Source organism: Pinus tabuliformis, chromosome 7 (assembly GCF_031772625.1).
Source record: "Pinus tabuliformis cultivar Carrire ecotype Pingquan chromosome 7, CPIR1, whole genome shotgun sequence".
In the NCBI taxonomy this organism is placed as follows: Eukaryota; Viridiplantae; Streptophyta; class Pinopsida; order Pinales; family Pinaceae; genus Pinus; species Pinus tabuliformis.
The window spans coordinates 722,553,399-722,580,372 of record NC_142293.1 but is presented as its reverse complement, the minus strand read 5'-3'; the positions used below and the strand labels follow the sequence as shown (position 1 = coordinate 722,580,372).

The following is a 26,974-nucleotide window of genomic DNA, read 5'->3' as shown; positions in this document are numbered from 1 at the left end:
TCCAACACGTGTGATCATTTCCAGAATAATATAATCTCCATTCTTCTCCACAGACCATACATCACTTAGGAATGAAACAATATGCAGACCCAAATCACCTTGTCTAATAAAACTTGACTGAGGAAATTTCGAAGTCATAAGTGTTACCACACAGGAGTTTCCTCTCTCATAGAGGGAAAATCAAAACCACACCAACCATTAACATCATATCCAGATCATAGACAATATGTGCAAATAGAGGTACAAGGTGAAATGGATGCCAATAAATGTAGCTGACTAGGGTGAAATGGATGCCAACCCAAAATCCAAAATAACAGGGAAGAGTGCTAAGATAACATAAATGAACTAGCCAATGATGGGTCTAAAAAATAGCCAACATTACAACACCATCTATGAATCGAAGGACAAACTTGATATTGACATGGCTGCTCCCATCAACACTACATAAAATCCAGAGAGGCCATGAAACCACCTAATGCCCAACAAGCCCATATTTGAGCAAACAAGAGCAACACTATGTAAGTAAAATAATGATATTGGGACAAACCAAGTTTCCCCATAAAAGTGCACTTCATAGACAAGCATCATAAGTCATTTCATTGAGCATAAAAGCCAAAACAAGTTGAAACCACCATGACGAGATCATACCTGGAGATTGATTGCCAAAATGGGAACATTCAAGCATAATTCCAAACAATGTTATTCATGGTAAGAGGAGATTATAGTGAGATCTTGAGCACTTTCAACTAACATGTCAGTAGGATCACCTAGCAGATCAGTGAGATCACGTGAAGTTGAGTTCGACACCAGAGAGCTTTCCACCTGGGCCAATCGAGAATCCACATTATCTAAACATAATGGTTCATGAGCATACATTTGATATCCTCTAGTGAAGAGAACATTATAGTTCTCACCTTGTTTGTATTTAAAAATTAAATGTAACAAGGAGTCCATTTTTTGGTATAGCGCCAAAGAATTCAGGAAATTAAGTATCCATTTCTTGAATTTACCAGGATTAGGAACCCTACTCATAACATATCCTACAACATATGAATATGAGTGACACAAACGTTCCCCAATCTTCTTAAAATCTAACAGAAGGATTTCCTTTTGCATTTTTAGAGGAAGAATGTCAAAGAAAGTACCAACTAAATCATATGAAAAAGGGCGAATTCATTTGAAACTAACATTACCCACTCCACCCCTTCGAATTACCATTTTTTGGCGAGGAGGCATGATTACAATGACAAGGGAACAAACTAGAAAACCATTAAGAGACCCTATACTAGTAAATTAAGAAAAGGATGAGACATATCCTTGTAACACCAACCTAAAAATCAACAAATCATCCCCCAATTGCCACATTAGAGGACCAAATCCATCAAATTCTTAAACTCACCATAACACAGAGACATAGCATACAAATTTCCCTAAAACCATAATAAGCAATGAAAGCTACAAATACTCAAACAAAGGGCAAGAGTAAATTCAACACCCAAATCATTCAATGCCGCTAGCAATGCGAAATGTAGAGTAATTGAAAAGGATATCACAACATTGATGCACAGAAACTCAAATTTGCTGACTCAAAGTACATTGCTTCAAAGTAACACATATGCACCCAAATGAGACACTATGATAATGACACACCTCTATTAACATAGCACTAACGCTCCTAGAGACATGCAAATCCTATAAGACGAACACGCTAACATTTGCATAATTCAAAGCTGGAAAATGGAGATTGGATACCTCTCAAATCACTACCAAATATTTGAACCCAAACTAAAACAAGGGTTGAATCTCTACATGCGGTAGATGAGAAATAATGTGTTACAACCTTATATTAAACCAGATGAAGGAGATCGAGGATAAATCCCCACGTCCACTCCCACACGAAACATACTTTAGCCACCCCAATGCCATAAATAATCATTTAAATCGAAGAGACCCCCATTTAGCAATCCCAAGCCCGTCAACAGCCTACATCCACACCTCCTCTAGGCTGAGACATTTGTGATGCATATAACACAGTTTCCAAGGAATCTCTCCCTCTTCCTGTGTTAGCACCCCCATCGAGGAATGAAACACATATCTTTCTTGAACATATAGCTTAAAGTTTTTAAGGAAATGCATATTGCATTTCAAAGATACTAATATGAATGTTAAAATAACATTTTGATTTTTTCTCTTATATGCACATGTATACATGAAATTAAATATAATAGGAGACTGTTTATCAAAGGAAGCTCAAAGGTTTTAATGGGTTCAATAGGATTGAAGGAGGTTATAGATGGCGAATCAAGTTTTTTTCTCCAACGTACTTTTTGAAAGTTAGGTTGTGTTTCAGTTTAGGCCAACTCTAATGTTGGATGGAAGAAGGAGTTGTCCAATAGCTTCATACTATCACCAAGATTATACAAGACTTGTTTGAACTTAAATACTCCTTAAAATAATTTAACCCCACAAATTAATTGTCACCCTCAATTCCTCCCCATGAAATTTAAAAATAAATCTTAATAAAACTAAACCCTGTATGAACCAACTAGTCTAACAACTGATAATGAATCCAAACACTTTTTATTTTATGTTTATCTATTTTTTTCCGTTATCATTTATTGTTTATGGGAACCACTCTTTCATATTTCTATTTTTGGTTGGAAACTTTGATTGTTGATGGGAAGGAGTAGTTCATATTTCTATTTTAGGTTGACGATTTTAATTGTAAATGGGAAGGAGTAGTTCATATTTCTATTTTCGGTTAGTCACTTTGATTGATTAGTATACTCTACCTGTACTATGCCTATTCCATTCAAGTTAAAGTAATTTAACCCCACAAATTAAGTGTCACCCTCAACTCCTCGACATGAAATTTAAACATAAATACTAATAAAATTAAACCCTATACAAACCAACTAATCTAACAACTTCTAATGAATCCAAACACTTTTTACTTTATGTTTATCTATTTTTCCAATATCATTTATTATTTATGGGAATGAGTAGTTCATATTTCTATTTTTTGTTGGTGGCTTTGATTGATTAGCATACTCTACTTGTATTATGTCTAGTCCATTCAACCTAAAATAATTTAACCCCCACAAATTAAGTGTCACCCTCAACTCCTCTTTATGAAATTTAAACATGAATCCTAATAAAATTGAACCCTATACAAACTAATTAATCTAAAAACTCATAATGGATCCAAACACTTTTTATTTTATGTTTATTTATTTTTCCATTATCATTTATTATGTCACTACCAAGTGACATATTTTTCGTGTTCTAGTATTAGTTTGGCAACAGTACAATATATATATATATATATTTATATATATTTCAATGTTCAGTTGTGTCGAAAGATTAGTGAACAACTATTTTAGGTCGACTCGCACACCTGATATAGGTCTTCCGCTCGTAATTCAATATTTAGTACAACACAAATGGGGCCCACCCTCTCACTTTTGTTGAAATATTCTATTTTATATTTGTCCCTCATTTTTTTACCACATGGTCTTTAGTATAACGTATGAAGTGGAAAAGTTAGTTTTTTTACCATTTAAAAACATTAAATATAAAACATATAAATTTAGATTAAATATATAACCATCTAAATTTTCATTACAAATTTATATCTTTCTATTAAAAAACATATAATAATATTTTATACTTTAATATTAAGTAATATTTTATAGTTTAGAATTAAGCACTTAAAAAGAAAGAGAATATATATTTATTTTTATTAATGAATTATGATTGGAAAGTGTTTGAATCTATAATAATTAGATAAATTATAGTAATTTAATTGTCAACCCAATAATAAAGATAACCATTACTAACCATGTAATTTGTAATAAATTATTTTGAAAAATTAGGTCTCCTTGTAATTTGATTTTTATGTTATATGCTTAGTATGAGGTGATAGGGATGCAATCTACCACGGAACATGATAATCTCCTTTTAATTACTTAGTGCCAGCACAAGAGACAACATTCGCCTTTATAACATTATTAACTTCTATCGTATCTGTCCAATCAAGAAACCTGCATGCTTGCAAATAGAAGCTTATCTATCTAGATACAGGGTTGTAAAGTAGACACTAAATATAGGTATAAAGGTTGTTTGTATTGTCCTATTGTGTTATGTAAATATTTTGACTTGGTCAAATTATAGAAAAATAAAAATAGAAAAGAATAAAATACTTATTTTATTTTTTGGCGGCTTGGTAGATTAGGGGTTAATCCTATTGTATTATGTAAACATTTTCATTGGGTAAAATGACAAAAAATACAAATAAAAAAATATAAAAGTTAGTCCCATTGTGTTATGTAAACATTTTGACTTGGTCAAATTACAGAAAAATAAAAATAAAAAAAGATAAAATATTTTGATTATTTGAAGACATTTTCGAAAGAAATCAATATTATTATTTTTTATATTTTTGTCATTTGACTTAATTATTATTTAAAATAAATAAAAAAATTGACTTATAAGGGTCAAGTTGGTTGTCTATAATATATTTGATTTATTAGTTTATTATTAATTATTAACGAATAATAATAATTTGTCCCATTTTTCCTATCCAGTAAAAAATAGCCCTTTTTTTAAGCTATTTCCTCTATAGCCATTTTTTAGTTGTTTTCCCTATAGCAGTTACATGTTCCTGACTCCCTATTTAACTTGGAGCTATGATCTGGTTGTTCATCTTGTCTTGATGATGAACCACACTGGTTGGTTCGAAATGCGTCAGCCTCATTCGACCAATGTGATTTCTTCTGAAAATGTCTCCCAATAATCAAAATATGGGTCACAAAAGCTTGAGTTAGATAAAATATTTATTTGATTTTTCTGGGTGCTTGGTAGATCAAGAGTTAAGATACATCTAAACTAGTACAATATTATTTTGTATAGTGATTCTTATATGTTTATTATTGTAATTTATGTACGAGGTTGCATTTTGATTTTGGTATGAAATATAATTTTATTTTTTTATTAGAATATTATATTATAAGTTTTTTTGTTTTTCTTTAATGAATATTTTTTAAAAAAATTTGAAACGTTAAATTCTTTCACAATAAACAAAAACTACATGGTGGCAATGTGCCAAAAAAACAAAAACAATGATATTGCCATCCCTTGGTTTTTGTTGTTGATGAGATAAATAGTTTATATTTTATTTTTTTTGTTGACAACTTTGATTATTGTAAGAAAACTAGTTTATATTTCTATTTCAAATTAATGGCTTTGATTGATTATGAGAAAGAGTAGTTCATATTTTTATATTAGGTAGGTGGCTTTGATTGATTACAAATTATGAGTAGTAGTTCATATTTTTATTTCAGATTGCAATGTGCAAAAAAACAGAAACAGTGATATTGCCACCCCTTCGTTTTTTTTTGTTGTTGTTTATGAGATAAATAGTTTATATTTTATTTTTTTGTTGGCAACTTTGATTGTTGTAATAAAACTACTTTATATATCTATTTGAGATTAATGGCTTTTATTGATTATGAGAAAGAGTAATTCATATTTCTATATTAGGTCGGTGGCTTTGATTGATTACAATTATGAGTAGTAGTTCATATTTTTATTTCATATTGCAATGTGCAAAAGAAACAAAAACAGTGATGTTGCCACCCCTTCATTTTTGTTTTTGTTGTTTATGAGATAAATAGTTTATATTTTATTTTTTTGTTGGCAACTTTGATTATTGTAAGAAAACTAGTGTATATTTCTATTTCAGATTAATGGCTTTGATTGATTACAAATTATGAGTAGTAGTTCATATTTTTATTTCAGATTGCAATGTGGAAAAAAAAAACAAAAAAGTGATATTGACACCCCTTGGTTTTTGTTTGTGTTGTTTATGAGATAAATAATTTATATTTTATTTTTTTGTTGGCAACTTTGATTATTGTAAGAAAACTTTTTTATATTTCTATTTCAAATTAATGGGTTTGATTGATTACGAGAAATTCATATTTTTATATCATGTAGGTGGCTTTGACTGATTACAAATTATTAGTAGTAGTTCATATTTTTATTTCAGATTGCAATGTGCACAAAAAACAAAAACAATGATATTGCCACCTTTTTTTTTATGAGATAAATAGTTTATACCTTTGATTATTGTAAGAAAACTAGTTTGTATTGCTATTTCAGATTAATGACTTTGATTGATTATGAGAAAGAGCAGTTCATATTTCTATATTAGGTCGATGGCTTTGATTTATTGCAAATTATGAGCATTAGTTCACATTTTTATCTCATATTGCAATGGGCTAAAAAAAGGAAAAAGAGTGATGTTGTCACCCCTTCATTTTTGTTTTCTTTGTTTATGAGATAAATAGTTTATATTTTATTTTTTGTTGGAAACTTTGATTATGGTAAGAAAACTAGTTTATATTTCTATTTTATTAATGGCTTTGATTGATTATGAGAAAGAGTAGTTCATATTTCTATATTAGGTCAGTGGCTTTGATTGATTACAAATTATTAGTAGTTCATATTTGTATTTCAGATTGCAATGTGAAAAAAAAAAACAAAAATAGTGATAGTGATATTGACACCCCTTGGTTGTTGTTTTTGTTGTTTATGAGATAAATAGTTTATATTTTATTTTTGTGTTGGCAACTTTGATTATTGTAAGAAAACTAGTTTATATTTCTATTTCAGATTAATGGCTTTGATTGATTATGAGAAAGAGTAGTTCATATTTTTATATTAGGTTGTTGGCTTTGATTGATTACAAATTATGAGTAGTAGTTCATATATTTATTTCAGATTGCAATGTGAAAAAAAAAACACAAAAACAGTGATAGTGATATTGAAACCTCTTGGTTTTTGCTTTTGTTGTTTATGAGATAAATAGTTTATATTTTATTTTTTTGTTGGCAACTTTGATTATTGTAAGAAAACTAGTTTATATTTCTATTTCAGATTAATGGCTTTGATTGATTATGAGAAAGAGTAGTTCATATTTTTATATTAGGTTGGTGGCTTTGATTGATTACAAATTATGAGTAGTAGTTCATATTTTTATTTCAGATTGTAATGTGCAAAAAAAACAAAAACAAGGATATTACCACTTCCTTTTAGTTTTTGTTGTTTATGAGATAAATAATTTATATTTTATTTTTCTGTTGGACTTTGATTGTTAGTAACTTTGATTACCTTAAGAAAACTAGTTCATATTTCTATTTTAGATTAATAACTTTGATTAATTATGAGAAAGAGTAATTCATATTGGAAAACTAGTTCATATTTCTATTTCAGATTAATAACTTTGATTGATTATGAGAAAGAATAATTCATATTTCTATATTAAGTAGTTGGCTGTGATTGATTACAATTCATGAGTAGTAATTGAAATAGAATTACAATTCATGAGTAGTAGTTCATATTTCTATTTCAGATTGTAAGTAGTTGGCTGTGATTCATTACAATTCATGAGTAGTAGTTGAAATAGAATTACAATTCATGAGTAGTAGTTCATATTTCTATTTCAGATTGTTTCAGATGGAAAGCTTTAATTGATTATGGAAGCAGTACTTCATATGTCGTTGATTATTTAAGAAAGCGAGGCCCGACCTGGTTAAATTGATTATCCATTCAACTCTAAGAAAGCGAGGCCCGACCTGGTTAAAGAAAACTTGTGGGGGGCAGAATTAAGGAAAAGACAAAAATCAAAACAAAAAAGACATCTTCAGCAAATTCAAGCGAGGCCCGACCTTGCGCCCTCGTCAAGCAGGCTGAGACTGATAGTCTGCTAAACAGTTCTGTCATGGCTGGACTAGCGTCTATAGAAATTGATTTGGTGGTGGGAGTCTTGTGGTTCGCGTGCGTGAATGCTGCGGCGGCGGCTGAGCTGGAATTTCGTTATCTGAAAGAAATAAGGGCGACAGAGATCCTTGTGTTGTGCTCTGTGGTCGTTGTAGTGCTGTTTTATATCATTCCCCCACGATATTCCTGCCACCAGTGTTATCTCGTGGACTTCGCCTGTTACAAGCCGCCGGAGGAGCGAAGGGTTAACACAGAGCTGAGCATATATCTTTCGGCGAGGAATGAGGATAAGTTTTTCGGTGGTGAGAGAGCAAAATTTCAGTGGAGATTACATCGGCGATCCGGGCTGGGGGAAGAAACGTGCCTTCCTCGCTGCTATTTCAACGATAAAAAGGTGGCGACGTTGGAGGAAGTGCGTGTGGAAATGGAGGAGTGCTTCGTGGCCGTTCTGGACGAGCTGTTCAGGAAGACGTGCGTGGAGCCTTGGGAGATTGACATTCTCATCGTCAACGTCTCCACTTTCGGGCCGGCGCCGTCGCTGACAGCGTGGATCGTGAATCGCTACAAGATGAGAGAGAACGTGAAGACCTTCAATCTCTCCGGCATGGGTTGCAGCGCCAGCCTTATAGCAGTGGACATGGCCAAGGACCTTTTCAAGGTCTATCGTGGCTCCTATGCTCTGGTAATCGGCAGCGAGAACATAACGGCCAACGCCCACTATCGGGGCAACAATAAGTCCATGATGATCACCAACTGTCTCTTCAGAGTCGGTGGCTACGCGTTGCTTCTGTCGAACAAAGGCAACGAGGCAGGCCGGGCAAAGATGAGGCTCCTTCACTTGGTCAGGACGAACGTGGCCGCCGTGGATGAGGCCTACGACTGCGTGATGGTAAAGGAAGACGACGAGGGGCTCTCTGGCGTTTCCCTCGATCCGTTACTCCCGGACGTGGCGGGAGACGCTGTGAGGAAGAACATGGCCACGTTGGGCCCCAAAGTGCTCCCCATAACGGAGCAGCTCTACTACGCCTACAATATGATATGCATCAAGGCCTTGAAGATGAATTTCAAGCCTTATATTCCTAATTTCAGGCTCGCCTTCCAGCATTTCTGCGTTCATCCCGGGGGTCGAGGTGTGATCAACGGTATCGGGAAGAGCCTGCGGCTTAGTGATTACGAGTTGGAGCCGTCTCGCATGGCGCTGCATCGCTTCGGGAACACTTCTGTGAGCGGGATCTGGTATGAAGCGGCTTACATGGAAGCCCAGCGACGATTTAAGGTGGGAGATCGAATTTGGCAGATAGGACTGGGTTCCGGATTCAAGTGTAACAGCGCAGTGTGGGAAGTGATGAGAGAAACCCATCCTTTGCAGAGCACTGTTTGGGATGAGTGCATCCACAGGTATCCCTGTGATACTCGTAATAATTACCCCGATGATTACTGTGACAGATGGTCATGATCAGCTTTCCTGCTGAATAACTCCCCGAGATGGTTACGTCTGCTCCCACCCCATTCGACGAGACTCTGGACATTAAATCGAAAAGAACAACACACGTCAAAATAATAAAGAATGAAAGTGAAAATAAATTTTGAAGCAGTTTAAAAATAAAATTATAGTTGTTAAAAGTAATGGTCAATTGGGATTCTCTAGGTTACAGTTATGTGAGTGGAATTGTTATTATCCTCTCCAAATATGTTCAAATTTTTATTAATGATATGATGCACTTTCATATGTTTTTGATGTCTTATAGTTATTTTTGTAATGATTTGTAATATGACATTTTTAAGTGACTGATTAAAAAAAATAACAACTAAAAAATAGAGGAATTTCTAAAAAGATATAACAAAGGCTTTTTTGTTAAGACAATTATCGTAATGAACTTCAAATTTGATACATAAATTTAGAAAATATTTCACTAACTCATATTAACCAATGTAGTAGAGAAATTCACCTTCAAACCCACTAAATGTGAGATGGAGCTATGGGAAATAGTCAACCAAAAAATAGGAGTAACAGACAACTTGAATAAAGATACCATGTCCCATAAAAAAAAATTAAGAACTTGGCCCCTTTAAGGTACTATGTTCTCAGCTAAGGGTGCATGCATCTAGGAAGAGAGGTAACTCGACCCCTCTCTGCAATAAAGCTCAACCCAACAATGATGAAAGCCTACAACCACTTCAGTTAGGGAACTCAATGCCTCCAAATATTGAAATCAACCCTCTTTTTACAGTAGCAAACTCACCCCCCTTAGCAGAGATAATTGACCTCTTCATTGGTTGTAGGATTCAACCCTTTAAGGTGTAGGTCATGGCCCCTTTAGAACGGTAGGACTCAACCCTAACAAAAGTGTTGAACCTAACCCTCTTCCATAAGAATATCGACCTTGGATTTATGGGAATGTTTGGTCCTCACGAATGTGACTCTGATTTGGATCTCTACCTCCAATAAGCTCAACCTCCAAAAAATATATAGAAAGCCCAATATTAGAAGACAAAATCAATTGATAAAACTATTACCTCCTTATCTTCTTCAAATCTAAGTGATCTTTCTCCCAAAATTAGCTAGCGTGTATAGTTTTAACACCGAAAATAGAAACCAACAGTAGAGTTCCACAAAACCCTAGTCTCTTCTTCAAGATCTCTCCAAATTTCCTTTTTCTTAAATGAAAAAATGCTAGAATGAAGAGATACTCCTCATTTTATTTCTTTTATAGCTCATTTACCATTTTTGCCATCATTTTACCCTTTTATTTTAATAAAGTCACTTTAGTGGGTTTTCTCACCTTATATTTTTGAAGTGACTTTTGATTATCTTATGACCCTTTTCCCTATTCACCACTTTAACCTTTGTAATGTTTTCTCCTAGGCGAATCATATTCCCTTGATTAATTTTTCCCACCCTATCCTATAGGAGCCTTATTATGCTAGTGGCCCCCCTTCCTTATGACTCCTAAGCGGACTTTCCCTTAAGCAAATTTAGCCCCAACTATTGGAGCACATGTTCCCCTTCCCACGAGGCATCTTCAACTAGTAGATCTTTCCATTTCACCAGGTACTCCTTAATAGTCTTATTCCTCAAAAGTCACTCCCTCACCTCCTGAATTTCTTCCAAAAGTAGAATTAGCTCCCCTTCATTGTCCACCATGGAAGCTCTGTAGAAGCGAGTACATGATGGCCCTGAGACATTTTGAGGTAAGAGACAAGGAAAACATTGTGTATATTACATCGCTCTAGGAGCTCTAGTTCATAGGCGAGCTCCCTTACATGGCTCACAATTCTGTAGCGCCCATAAAATTTAGGTTTAAGCTTCTTTTCCCCTTTCTTTTTGATAAATGACTACCTATATGGCTACAAACAAAGATACACATGATCAAAAACCTAAAAGCTATGTTATATATGATGCTTGTTTGCATAGATTTTTTGTTGGTTCTCGACAATCTGCAAATTTTCTTTGAGTAGTTGTAGTATGTCTTGGTTCTCCTGAACCCAATTCTTATCCAAGGAGATTGACTATCTTCAAATACCTAATCCACAAATGTTGAGGCTTCATATCCATACAAATCCTTAAAGGGTGTGATCCCATTGACATGTGGTAAGTGGTGTTATAATAGTGCTCTCCCAGGTGTAACCACTTTACCCATGCTTTCCACTAGCCAGATACATAGTTTTTGAGATAGCCCTCCAACCATTTGTTGATTATCTCAGTTTTTCCATCAGTCTATAGGTGGTATCTAGTGCAAGGTGTTAGCTGTGCCCCAACTAGTCTGAACAACTCCTGCCAAAATCCTCCCATGAACTAGTTATCCCTATCACTCACAATAGTTTTTGGCAACCCATGCCATGTAAACACCTCTCTCGAGAAAAGGTCTACCACTTGTGCTGCTGAATATTTAGAGGATATGATGAATAAGTGTGAAAATTTCGTGAGCTTTTTCACCACCACATAAATAAAATATTTCCCCTACACCTAGGGAAATATTGATGAAATCCATGGAAACACTTTCCCATTTTTGCTCCAGGATGAGAAGCGATTGAAGCATCCCTGCTGGGTGAGTATGCTTTGCTTTCTTTTGTTGGCAGACGTTGCATCCTCTGACAAATATAAACACATATGTCTTGAGGCCCTTCCATGTGAAACACTCCCTGGCCTATTTATAGATCTTCAAGTACCTAGGGTGCCCTACTAGGGGTGAGCTATGTGTTTCCTACATGCACTTCTCCATGCGTTGAGATTTTGGTATCAAGTGAATCTAACCTTTGTAATAGATAATTTCATCAATGAATTAATAATTTTCATATAGGATTAGCCCATCAAGGATCTCACAAGCAGATTTTCTTTTGGAATATTCCATGAAAAGCAAGGATTTCTAGTCATATGAAATCTCCATGAGAGAGAGGGTGGACGACATTCTGGAAAGGGCATTTGCTACCACATTGTTCTTTGAGGTCCTATGTTTAGTCATCGAAGGGGAAGTTAGAGGACTGTTAGAGGGCAGACCTTCAAGGCCCTAAGTTCAACATTGTGAGAGAAACTAGAAGGTTGATAGAGGAAAGAATTGGAAGGCCCTATGAACAATGATCTAAGGAGAAACTATACATTGTTAGAGGGTAGCGTAAGTTCACTAACATTGGAGCAACAATGCCATTGATAGAAGGTGTTTTAGTCAGTTGAAGATGCAAGCATTTTGAAGTTGTAGAATTACTTGTGAGTAGCAAAAGAGGTGGAAAAGGACCTTCTAGGTGTTCAAGGTATGTGGACCAAAAGGGCTAAGTTGAGCACTCCTTCAACAAGTAAGTCAAGAGTATCTTGTTCAAGGGTAGATTTAATGTCTAAAATTGTTGATCTCAAGCCCTAGTTGTTCTTGTATCAGGGATAATCGTAAAGGCCATGATCCATGGTACATGAGACCTATGTTTACTGTATTAAATTTTGTAATATAACAAGTTTTCGGTTGAAAAATTCTCTTGTGTACTACATTGATTCACTATTGTAGATTTTCCATTGTGCAAAGTTCTTGTGTTGTAGCATTTTAGTGTGTTTGTGATCATGCCTTAGACATAAATCTGATTCTAAAGTGCCAAAGAAAAATAAACAAAACCGAATGGTTGTCTAAGATTAGTACAATGGTTTTAAATTTATAAAATCAATTCCTAAAGTTCTTCGCAAATATATATCTTCCATAGGAAAAAAAATTGTAATTTCTATTCATTTGTAGAAATTATTCAAAATTACATTCTGTATATACACACACTATGTGTATTCCATAATGTTTTTGAATATTTATTTTGTAAGATTGTAATATTATTTTACATACTTTCCAACTTTTTCCCAAAATTTACTAAGAACACTTTTTGGATAATTACATAAAAAATGGTGAGAATTAAGTTTTTCACCCTACTAGGAGATGCGGTCTAGTAGACTATAAAATAAAAAATATATAAAAAAAGTCATTGTTCAGGAAGAGTAAGCCCTCCCTTCATGAGTAACGAGGCCCCTATAGGGCCTATGGTAGAAATCATATGGTTTGCCATCTCACTACTCCATGATCCACCAAAGACCTTGTTCCATTTCTAACCCCTCTTTCAAGAGTCGATCAACTACCCAATTTCTTTCCCTATAGATGTGAGAACATGTAGAGAAATTAAACGATTCTTCGAGCCATAATGTTTCTTCTAAAATATTTATGAGTAAGATGTTTCTATAGGATTTTTTTTTGTTGATCCAATTAATTGTAAATATAGAATTCCCATAGACATGTATCTGTGTGCATATTCTTTCTAATGCAAAGAACAACATGTTTTCTTAGGCCAATATTTTAACCTAATTATTTGTCCTAGGGCCGCTTATTTTACATGGAATAAGTGAGATTTTGAGAGAAAGAGAATGAATACTCCTTTTCTCCTCTACCTTGAATTACTAGAGGTTCCATCAAAATAAGCCCATGACAAAAAGAATTCAAGATTTTTTGTTACTATCACTCTTGTTGTTCTACTCCTTTTTTCTATGAGAGGCAGGAAAACATTTCTAGAGCTTTTGCAACTACGTGCTATGGGGCTGAAAGTTTGTCTTGAAAAATGGTTTTGTTTTGAGCCAACCACACCCCCTAGCATATGATCAAAGTGAGTGCTTTGTAAGCACGATAGATAGGATTAGAGAGCTAGGCCCTCCAAGCTCCCTCCAAATCCTCCCCTTCCCATGCACCAGTTTGTCCCACAATATTTCTGCACGCGTTCCATACCTTTTTATAAAAGGGACACTTCATGAAAACATGCATGGATTATTCTTCACCACCCTTGTACAAGGAGCACAATCTTGGCCCGATCACAAATATCTTTTGTATCATGTCCCAATTAGGGACCTTCTTCTCCATAAGAAACCACATGAATAGTTTTGCCTTTATCGGTCAATTAGATTTCCACACTGCCTTCCACCACCATTTTGATTTTGCTAAAGCTCTAGCGACCATCAAGAAAATATATTCGGGCTTGGGGGTGTAGGTTCCAAAGGGGAAAATAATCCAAACTAGTTCATCCTGTCTATCTATCAGTTGTCTATGAACATTTGTCAGGGAATTTAGGAAGCCACTTTATGCATCTTAGAACTATGCCTCTAATCCCATCTCTTCTGTGGATCTCCATCCTTGTCTCCAAATGCTTCTGTTGATTGGTCTGATGATATGAGAAAGTTTGGAGAATCCTTTGTTTCTTAGGTAATCAATTAAAGGTTAGGAGAGCATATTTTGTTAACCACTACCTAGCCATGGATTAAGACTACTTCTTACCCTGTCACCATTTCCTACTCTTCATGTTAGTCTACTGCTGATGAGTTCGAAGAAGTTCAGTGTTTCCCTTCATATCACTAAACTGTTAGCCTATGGCTTATCCACCCTTTTTATCAAATCAATTAGAAACATAGGGTGATGTATTTTTTAATGACTATCAATTTCAATAGGCTCCGCATTGAGAGAAAACTCCATCCACACTTAGCAGCGAAAGACTTTGAGAAAAATAAGATATTATTAAGGCCCCGACCTCCCAAGATCTTTGGCACTGCTAGTTTATCCCATTTGACCTAGGAATAATTAAGTAACCTGGACATCCGACCTTGGGCTCTTGTATTTCTAGAAGCTATGTAAGATCATTTTTATTTCCTCTACAAATACTTCTTCCGTGATGGTCATGTTCTCCTCGTCATTAACAAACCTTGGGAAAAGTTGTGTAGTTCTTATTACTTATGCAATTGAGGCCCCAACTGGAGCATGAAAAATATTCTCAAAGTGACTATTTACTAGGTCCGCTAAGCCTTCAAAGTTTGAAACCTCCCTTCTCGTGGGATCTTGGAGACTTCATATGGTATTGCATGCATGGTGTAAACCTAGAAAAATTGGGTATTTTCATCTTCACATTCCAACAAAATGGCTTTGCTTTTTAGTTGCCACTTCACCTCCATATCTTCTAGGAGCACTTTTTTTTCTAGTATAATGGGTACCTCTATAGAAATAATAAAGTTGAACCCTTATTCTTCTTGATTTGCAAGAACCTGAAGCTACTTTTCGATCTTCGCAATTCTTGAATGGTTTCCAACTTCTTCTCCTTTTCCCATTCCTTGTTTTCTATTTGATAAGTTTTAATTGGCTTTGAAGTGTAGTGTAGTTGAGGAGCCCTGTTGGGGGTTAAAAGATTTCCAATGAGTGCTGACTAGGGTTAATAAATCCTCTTCTTTTAACTAGGAGGAGTTCATATTGAAATGGTTGACCATCTTGTGCAATGCACCTTTTATTTCCAAGAATATTTGGGAATGGTTTGATTCTCCTAGACCCTATCCATTATTTGATAAGGGTAAATCTATCTACCAAGGATTTTGAAGGTTAGAACCGATTTATTATCTTAGCCACCCTGTCAACCCCTATGCATGGATTCCTCTAGCTGGGAGCTAGTTTGATTGGTTCCACATCCACTGATTTTCTCCATTCTAGTTTTTTTAAAATAGTCCTTACCCTTGGTCCCCAAAACTAAGATATACTTAGGGAAAGATTCAAGTCTCCTCCTATTACTAAGGAATTTGACCTTATTATGGATTTGACAAAGATTTTGTCCCAAAGCTCCTTTTGGTTGAGAGACAGCCCATGTATATTTAATAGTGTAACAAATGTTCCAAGTTCCTCTAAAAAGACCTCAACTCCTAATCCTAAATCCATGCTCTAATAGTTTGAAGCTTGGACATTTTTTCTTTCCCAACCCACAACTATCCCCCCCGATATTCCACTAGCATTTATACTCAGGAACCTCCAACCATACAATAGAGCTTCTACACACTTTGTTGTTGATTCACCCTCTCCTAGGGTTTCTTATAGAAAAATTACATCCAGACTACTAACTTCTACTAACCTCCTCATAACAAGTTTTTTATGGGGACATGCTAAACCCCTACAATTAGAAGAGAGAAGTTTTAGTTGGGAAACCCTCCCGTGGCTGTCAATGCTCTAAGCACCCCATGATTGGATTATTGTTTTGCTATTGCTAAGTCTTCTCGTGATTTTTTTAATTGAGCCTTCCTTCCCCTTCCCCTTCCTTTAGTGGTGGAGAGGAAGATATTAACCAATCCATTCATAATACACTCCTTTTGTGGAAAAATTGACTAGGAGTGCAGATCACACACAACTTCTGTTGCTTCTGAGTTCTCAAAGAAATATTTTAAGGCAGAGGAAATAGGGGAGGAGTAATCACTCTACACTCGTGGACACAGGCACATGAATTGAGGAGGCAGTAAGGTAGTGAGGAGGGTTGCATGGTAGAGTGGGATACGTTTACTTCCATAAAATCCCTATAACTGCCAACATATGACCTTGAATTGAACATATTACATTTTCATTAAAAACAAGGGAAGTAGATGTGGGGAAAGGAGCCAATATTATATCTTCCTTTGTCCTCTTCATTCTTTCAACTGCTGAGTCTTAAATCATGTTCTCCTCTTATGCCCTTGGAAAATATTTTCCCATGATTCAATGAAATCCTAGGTGAGCATCTAGTTCCTTCGAAACTTGTACTAGATCCTTGATCCTAGCGTTGGAGCCTTGTTTCTTTCTAGGGATTGTGTGTGCCTTTTTCTGTAATAAGGGCTCACAATATTTGACCAAATATTCATACCTGTGGAACTTCCTACATCTGAATCAGATGCTTTCCTAATCTAGGATTTGAATTCTTTCATCCTCTAGCCTGATATAGATATCTTCTTCCAACCCTTCTCGTAGATCAATATTAATCATTATGTGGGCTAGGGACATGTTCCTCGTTTTGAAGTATGGAGGAATCATTTTCTAGGTAAGTGTCCAAGGAGCTTCCAATATCTTTGATGACTAATGCATCCCAACATTATCGAGGTAGGCCAAGTAGTCTTACCCAAATCAGAAATACATCCATTCTTTGAGGTTGGGGTCGAAAAGAGGCATCCAAAAGTTGAAGATTAGCGCGGTGGAATCAATCCTCCAAACCTGTTGACCAACCCACTTTGCATTAGCTACTTCCTTGAATTTCAAGTGAATCCAACCCCTATCCAATAGGGCAACATCTGGGGGCTCTTGACTATAGGTGCAATTTCGCTATCCACCCAAGCTTTTAGCAAGGATATGCTGAAATTCCTTACACTAAGCATGTCTTACTAGAGATTTATATGCCATTTCTTATGCTTTCTACATCGTTACGTTCGCCCCCAAAACCAAGGATAGTATTTCTCTTCTTGCCTTCTTTACAAACCAACTCTTTCTCTGTATTCCACTCCTCTTCTATTCCACCTTTTGGCTGAAGTTTCCCTTAGAGACTGAGAGGGGTTCCTTTCCTAAAAATGTTTCTTCATTTCCTTCTTCATTCTGACCTTCTCCTTCCATTGATGCTATAATATCCGTCAAGAAGTTGTTTAAGGATGGTTGTGCTATGGGTACCTAGAGAGGAAATGTGGTTGGAAGAGATCTTCTAAAGAAAATACCTTTGCTAAGTCAAAAGCCATTAGAGAAAATTGCATTAGCCTAAAAACATTGGGGATTTGGCCCTAGATCCAAATTTCTTAACCTAGCAGCAAGGGGGGTTAATTCCATATAACCCAATGGAAAGCTTTAAGAGTCCTTGCTTCAGTTCTCCGAGCCAAGATTTAGAATCCATTGTGTTCCCATGGTCAGAATGAAGGAAGTTGGGTTAAATTCTTTTGAACCTGTAGATGGAAATCGAGTCTTTTCCATGGATTTTCTAGTTAGTATGGGTTCAAAATGGGGATCCATAACTGTCTGGATGGACCTGAGAATTGTTGCCTTCTTATTGATAGACATGTTCTGAGTGTATGCATAAATATGATATTTAACGCTTTCTTCCAGTTCATAATCTACCAACTCTTCATCGTCCATGAGAAACCCTGGATTGGTGACCGATAGTTTATCCAAGATTCCACCATCCTTGTTCTTGGCTTGTCCCGAGCACCTTCCAGTTAGAGGATAAAACCTATTCTTTTTTACGAAAAAAATGAAAAAAAAAACTTCTTATCGTCGTTAGAAAATGCCTACACTTAATGTCCGCCCTATGAATGGCATATATGCTAGCTTGTTTCTCCTTCACTAGATATGGCCCTATCCTGTCAGTGCAAACCCTTGTCCCTTCAACAAGACACTTCACACTGGCACACCAAAATAGAACTTAAATGATCTAAAAAGTTTATTACAATAAAGTAAAAATAAAAATGATTCAATAATAATTTTAGGTAGATTTATCATCAACATGTAATAATGATAATCCTGCCTTTTTCCAACAACATGATGGTCATTTATTTATATTCCAGTCATTGTAAGTCAATATCATGAGTGATAAATAATAAGATATATAAATTAATTATAGCTATTTTCCATGGTATCTTACATCAAACTCTAAGGGATGGCTCTCCATAAATGTTTCTTATTGTTCGATGGGATATCGACCATATCTTAGGTTCTTAATATCCAAAATATCCCATTTAGGTGCTCAAATTGTTGTAATATTGGAGATATCGAAAGAGAATCATCATTAACTTTTTGTACTGTATCCGATACAAAAATAATTTTATACAGTCCCCTCTTAGTCAAGTGGATGGAGAAAAGATGGACATTTTGAGGTTTAAAGGGTCGATTTCAAAATTAAAAGATAAAAAAATTAATGCAAACAACTATTGAGTATAAAGAGGATGATAAGCCATCTTGATCCAAGCCAAGTATTGAGTATAAGGAAGAGGAAGTAGTTGGTTTACTATCCTTCATTCAACATGTTATGGGAATAACATATGATATTCGGTCACAAAAGGGTGGTGCCCAACCTTATCAAATTCCTTCTAGACTACTCCAAATTAGACCTCACAAGGCCCTCTTCAAGGTATGGTCAAACTCTTGAAATTATCCCCTACTATTTTGGATCTTTTGTGTGATTATGAATATAATAAAAACCTGCAACTGTTTGGTGTGGGTGCAACTATTTTAGATAGAGCTAGATATATTTTAGAAAACATAGAGGGGTTCATACAACTTAAACATGTTAAGGATTTTGGAAAAGTGGGGGCAAATGATGAGGAATTTGTGTATTAAAAAAACTTCAAGTATATCTTGAGGATTCTAGGAAGAAAGGTGTAGATGAAATTGATCCTAAAATGAGGGGGATTTAGGTTAGCTCAATCAGTTGTTGGGTTTTGGGGGGTCTTTCATTATAATTGTGGAAGTGGGGAGGAGGGGGGGAGGGTTTGGGGAGAGCATTGTAGGAAGGAAACCCCTCATACATCATGGCAAGTAAAATATGGTGAGATAATTAGTGAGACAAACAAAAGACAACCCATGGGTCCCTTATAATGTGATGTCCCTCAAGGAAGGTATCAGAATTACTTTACATGTATTTGAATGGAAGGGGTTTGAATACTTCCCCCTAAAAGTGCATTTCATAAGTTCTTAGATATCACAAAATAGACATAATTCTAATTCAAGAGATAATGATTAAGCATACATATGCAATTGAGATTCTAAATGGGTTTCTTAAAAACTAGGAGTTTATGGGTCAAGATTGAAATGGTAGATTAGGAGGGTTAATCATTACATAGAACAAAACAATTTGATGAAATTTTGAGTATGCTACACTTTTCTATTTGGATTGAATTGTTCTAATTACAACTTGATAGAAATATTTCTATTATGAGTACTTATGGTTCATTCAAAAATAAGTAGGCTTATTGGGATGATTTATTTTTGTCAAATGTTGTTAAAAAGAACTATGTAATTATAAATGTGACTTGAATGTTGTTATGAACCAAATAGAAGTCCAGGGAGATGGTGATAGGATGGATCCTCTTACTCCATATTCCCTTCATAATATTGAATAAGCCAAATTATTTGGCATGGAGGTTAAAAGACCCCCTCCAACATGGATAAATAATAAGTTGGCATAGGAGCTTAGTATTAAAAAAATACTTAATAATTTTTTAACAAATGAAGCATTAATATTTAATGCTTCTAGGTATAATATATCCTATACTAGGACTGGTGGGGTCATCTAGCCTTTAATAACTTTGTAATTAGAAGAAAGGAGCGTGGTAGAACTTGCTGCCAATCTTGCTAGATCTTAGGTGTGGATTGCTAAAGAAATGTCAACCATGAATGTGACAATAATTTTCCAACTAGAGCTAATATTACCTCCTACTCTAAGAGGTAATGCATTATATAGATATAGATAAAATAAATTGCTTCAACAATTATTTTTAATAATGATCACAAACAATGTAAGATACAACATAAGATAACATTAAATTTTGAAGTAGTAGAAATTATGGATTTTTTTAGGAACCAATCCTCAATAATGACACTTCTTTAAGCTACCCTTCATAGGAAACAAAGGTGTTGTGCTTGTGAATCTATTAATAATCCCTCAATTAGAATAAGGGAGTAAATGTGTTAGATCTTAGGTGATGAATTACTGAAGCCTATTGAGTGCTAGTTCCTCTTACTTTAGGAGATAATGCATTCAGATAATGGTAATAACAATCTATTTTTTAAGGCCGTGTTTGAGTCGAACACCAAATTGGTGTATGAGGTCTCCTTGCTTGTGAGACAAGGGAGCCCCTCCATATAGTAGTTTGTATGCTAAAGTCTATGGATATGTATATACCCTATCCCTTTGGATTTGAACATAAAATCTTCTACGAAAACTTCACAATGAAGCTCCAAACACTTCCATGCATTTCTTGAATAGTAGCTACTGTAAATATGTTAGTGTGAATGAGAATCCTAGCCTAGTAAAGACATTGAGTGGTAACAAGCTTAAAAATTGATCCCAAAACTTCTTAAATTTTTTTAAAACACCTTTAGGAGGACACGTGGTGGCATCCGTATTAGCCATGTGTCACCTCCTAATTAGCCCAAACATAAACACATGGACCAATAGGACTTCGCCAACTCAACAAAATATTTTGTGAATATTCCAAGAATATTATAAGAATATTCTAGGAAGATTCCCCTTGCCACCTAGGCAGTACAGATGCTTAGTCAACATCCCTCTCAGGCATCGGTAGATTTTTTTACCTATTTGACAAAGTGAAAAGATCGTGTTTCTGGGAGCATATGGTGCTCGTTTTGCGTGAAACGAGTTGAGTCGGATTTAGGATGATGCACACTACACGGTCGTTCAGGTTCCACACCATTATGACAACTTTGATTTTTGAGCATAATTTTGAGCACCTAATCACTCCTCCCCAATGGAAGCCTTTTGCACCCCAAAAGATCACTTTCAGTTGTCCAGCAAGTGAGGGTACAACTCCCTCACCTTTCCAATCTCTATCCATTTGGCTTTTGAATGATTTGTACCCTTGATCCAGGTGGATGTTGGTGGCCACCCACCAACCCATTTGGATCCCCACAATTGTCTCTTTCAGTCTTTTCAGTTTCCTAAATTGCAGCACAGTTTACTATTTTTAGCAGTTTTTCGGGTCCTGAACTTCCGGAGCCGTTTTGAGGCCCAAAGTGGTAGTGCTCGGATAGATCTTTCTAACGAGCTATTGTACGCGTCAAACGGAGATCGTATGCCAAAGTTACGACCTCGGGAAATTGATGTACCAATTTACCCAAACGGGGCCCACAATTTGGCGTTTCATCTTCTAGGGTTAGGTTTCGGGATGTGAAGGGTTTTCCATTGTTTCTCAACAATAAATAGGCCTTCAAGCCTCATTGTAACATAGTTGGGAACAGTTCAGAGGCATGTAGCCATCACATCTCTTCTCAGAGATAAGCTACCATCGCCCTAGCTAGTTTATTGCCATTTATGTTTGTAAGCATATTTCAGTATTTTCCATTAATGAAATGAAGTATTATTTCCGCTGCATCTTTGTGTATATGGTTATCTCTGTAATTTGTTGCGTTCCTGTTTAAATCCGGATCAGTGGTATCAGAGCGGTCTGCTTTTTCTCTGTTTTTCTTTGCATGTCCCCAACGAGGTCGGGATATAAGGAGTTAGGGCTTGAACTGGTCGAACCTTTGCAAGACCAGCCTCAGAAATCCCGATGGCCTCCCATGGCAGATGAGAAGAAAGACGAGGGGGCAGGAGATCCTATCAAAATCTTGCTCGAAGAAGCGCTCGAGCGACAACGGAACGCGATGATGGATAGCTTTGCGCAGATCCTTCAGCGACTACCCAGAGGCGACGCATCGACTTCCAACAGCGACTCTGGAAATGCCACACCCTTCAAGGTACAAGTTAATTTTGAAATCCCCATATTCGAGGGTCAAATAGACGCAGATGCCGTAGATAAATGGTTAAATCTGCTAGATGGGTATTTTTCTGTTCATGAATTTTCAAGTCGGGAAAAGATCATTTTCGCTCTTCTCAAAGCAGCCCCCCACGTCAAGGACTGGTGGGAAACCTACTGCGAGCAGAAGGATGAAAGTACAGGCTCACTATTTTCAGCTGCACCCACTTGGAATGACTTCCGGGATGCCATCAAAGAGCAGTGCTACCCTGTCGGAAGCTATGAGGACAAATACATCAAATGGACCACACTGCGGCAGGGACGAGACCAAGATGTGCCGGAGTTCACAAACATTTTTCATACCCTTCGCACACAGTTGGGTATCAAAGATTCTGAGTGGCATCTGGTACTCAAATACCGTGGCTGCCTGCATAGATACATCCAGGAAGAGATGGTGTTCTTGAACATATCCTCACTCGGCACAGCATTGTTGTGGGGAAAAGTATCCGATGCGGATGACACTAACCCTTTCTAAAGGTGACAGACTTTAGCAACAACTGAATGACAAAGTTTTCATGTTCATCTTTATGAAAGCACAGAGAGAATAGAAAGAGGATCAACCAACCTGGTGTCTTGCGCTTAGTCGATCCTTGTCCTTCTCGCTTTGTATCCCGTTCCCAGCTCTTTACTCTCCAAGCCGATCCAGCTACACACAGAATCTGCACAACAAAAGGGAGCAAACTACGAGATACAAGCAATCATAATTGAAACATGGATTAGGTTGCATCAAATATACATGTAAACACAAAAGCATCTATGTAAAACAAGTATATAGAAGAACATGCAAACTTTATTGATAGAAAGTAACAGGGTTCCAGAGGAAGTTACAACCAATAATGTTGGCCCCAATCCAGCAGCACCTCTCGGCAGCAAGAACTCTCTTCTTCACCTCTAGTAAAACAATCACCCAATAATCCTGGCAGTATACCAACAGCACCTCCTTGCTTATACAAAATTCCAGCCCCTTTAGACCTCATAGAAGAGCTCTATATATAGGAGAGAAGAAGAAAGGATGAGTCAGCTTGAGACTGACATGAAGCTGCCTTGTGTCCTCTCCCTCTTCAGTTAATCTTCAGTTCTTGAGTCCACTTGGAGATCCTTGGTTACACATGGTGATCAAGTACCTCTTACTCATCACAAGGCGAATCTGATGAACCAAGTGTCAGTTTGGAAGCTTCCTGGGCAATTGACACCTTGCAGGAGGACTGTGCCACTTGGCCAATCTCGCCCAGCGCAGGTAGCCTTCATTGTTTTTGACTTCCAGCGCAGGTACAGAGTGGGACAGTTGCAATACAGCGCAGAAGCTTAGTTAAGCAGCTGACATGATCCAAAATAAGCCTGTTCTGAAGTGTTTTCAGGTGGAGAACTGATTGGAAGTGCTGTTGATTGATGACCTTGTTCTTTTAGGGGTAAGAACAACATGTTTAGGGACTGAGGATCCTGTAATTATCGACATTTCCTGCTCCTTGACGCGAGGCACAAAAATGTCTATAACAGTTGCCCCCTAAAGTATGAGGCCGTTAATCGGGTGAAATGCTTTAGCTAGAGGGTCCGAAGTTCGTTCCAGTGCTGAGGAGAGTGCCCTGTAATACAATACAATACAATACATTATCTTTCATTCATCATTATTTTCATGATGCAGCTGAGGCGGGTATTCCCATGCTCAGCTTTCTATAAATACATTTTGGTACATACGACAGACGATCGTCTGAAGACAGACTGATAATCTTCGGCTAAAATTATCATCCTTTAAGGAGGATGATCATCTGCTGCAATGATGTACATGGTAAATGCTTTTATATTTCCTGAATATATATCGCAGCCCGGATGGATGAAACTAGATCCGGGGTCTTCAAACTCGTTCGATCTTCACTCTAAGTACAAGTCGATCCATGTGAGAATTACGCTGAAGTCGAACATGGAAAGACATCGCTTGATTACCGGTCAATAATGAAAACCGTTAACAAGCGCGAGAGGAATCACCAATAAGGACGATGACCCTCAAGGTACAGCAGTACAATTCACGTGGCGTGAATAAAGGACTTGGCGTCGAACGCCACGCAAAATCTTCTGGTCGAAGGTCATTGATGTATACCTGTCGCCGGAAGTGAGAAACTTGCCATTGAGGCATGCAAGCTTCAAAGTACTGATGGGGGTGTTCCTAGATCGACTTTTTGGATAATGAGCTGAAGTCGACAAGAAGTGATCCGTCAAAGGAGGGCCTTGATGAATCCCACATCAATGACACGGAACGGAGCTAATGATTTAGTGGAGGTGAAACAAACTGTGACATATGATTCAGGGTGGCGATCATGAAATGGATGAAGGAAAATGTATGGTAGTGGATGGGACACGGTTGACACTTTCTGAATGACCCCTCTTGAACATATAACGACACTGATGCGATGGATCGGTAGCATTACCCCGAATGGATGGTGTGGCGAGGACCATGGTGATGAAACCGGTGAATGAGACAACCCAACCCGATGTGATACGGAGGAAAAGTGTCATGTTCAAGAGTGACTTGCTACCTCTAAACTTTGATGTTCTCCCAATTTTTCCCCAGTCATTTCTGACCAGTACCTCTTTATTTTTGTCAAGCTTGAGGAGGATAACATATGCTTGTTCTATAACCTGCCCTTCGGGCAAGCCCATCGCTAAGATTTAACGAGCCTAGCGATAGGGAAACTCGTTCTCGTCTAAAGACAAGTTTGTCGCTATTTAATCATTTTAACGAGTCTAACGACAAGGAAAACTCGGTCCTTTTCATTTTTAGAGAGTCTAAAAAGGTACAGAAAGTCAACTCCATAATTCCTTTTTCGTCAGCTAATCCCTTAAGTCCGAAAAAGTATAAAACAATACAGAAGGGATGGCTGTTCGGTATTTTTAACGAGCTGAACCAGGCAAGCGCTCGATCCTTTTGTGCAATAATCCCTCAAGTCCAAAAAGATTAAAATTTAGAGGAGGGATAGCGTTCCGGTCATTTTAACGAGCTGGAAGGCCAAAACTCGGCAAACTTTTCATATTTTACGAGTCAGTGAAAAGAGCTGAAAGAAGACTCGTCTTTTGAGGAACGAGTGATAAACAGGGATAGCTACAGATTCCAGGTGCAGGTTGGAATTTCCAATCACGGCAGTGTCACAAGGATGGCTAGGTGAAATCACTCTTCGCAGCTGTTTCTCAAAAGAGGTAAACACACCAATGGAAGTGAATGATCGGCCAAATGAACGGTGGAGGTGGTGGATGAAAACACGATCAAGGTTCTTATGGCTAATGAATTTACGATCTCAAAAGGTTATTTACCGGTTCATTTTTTCCATGAGCTTGAACTCTGGGGGAAACATTTGCTCACACTTTTTAATTTTTTAACGAGCATAAATTCAGGCCTAAAACTGCTCGAATATTTGCATGCCCCCAGCATCATAATGACGCATGTCAAAGGAGGGTGCCCCCCAAGCTTCATTGCATTCAACTTGGTGGTTGGAATGAAGGTTTACCTTTGAATTTTAAAAAGGGGATTTGTTTCATTTTTTAATGAGGTTGACATAGTAAAAGAACTATCCTCATGACTCCTTGTTTCATTTTTTAACGAGGTTGACACGAGATTAGAACCGTCCTCGGAGCCCACTGTATTTACAGTATTTCCATTAGGGCGATGATCCATGCTGACAAAATGTTCAGGAATCTTCCGAATCCATTAGATATAGAAGATTTCATATTGTAGGTTTCCACTGTGGCCACTTCCGCCAGATTTCTTGCAGGCGGTAGGGAAAAAGTACCCATTAAGGCAGGGTCTTTTAGGAGACCTACTCCAATATTTTGAAGCGAATGATCGCTTCCATGGATCATTGGAATGCTTCCCGTAACTTGTGAACTGTCGGGGAGGAAAGTTTGTTGGTCGACGACTGTAATCCCTCCTTGAAAGGGAAATGCAATCTTCCTGAAGTAGGTCGACACGACTGCGGCCATGGCATATATCCAGGGCCTTCCTAGTAGGATGTTGTAATCGAGGTTTCCATCAATTACTTCAACATCGACTTCTACTGTTTTGCCCCCCAGTTCAACTTGCAAGTTACTTATAATCCCGTAGGGAGTGTATGATCGTCCATCAAATGCTTTTAAGGTCGTTGACGATTTCGACAAGGGTGGTGAGCCTAAATTTTTCCAGCAACTCATCGACATAAGACATGTAGATGCCCCCTCATCAATAATTGTTCGATGAACAGTTTTGTTGAGGGCTTTCACTTTAATAAGGAAAGCTTGTTGAGCTGGTAACTTAGGGTCATATCCTTTATGGTCAAAGGCCACAAGATTGGAATCCATTGGGCCAATCCCACCTATTGCTGATAATAAAGTTTGCTCTTGGGAGGGGCAATTTTGCGGTACCTCAAGTGTCGACAT

General features: G+C 36.9%; 1 pseudogene; it reads left to right on the top strand.

Annotated features, from left to right (window-relative positions):
* Positions 1 to 7,631: 7,631 nt before the first annotated feature.
* LOC149249575 (3-ketoacyl-CoA synthase 9 pseudogene) lies at positions 7,632 to 9,480 on the top strand (annotated as a pseudogene).
* Positions 9,481 to 26,974: the final 17,494 nt, after the last annotated feature.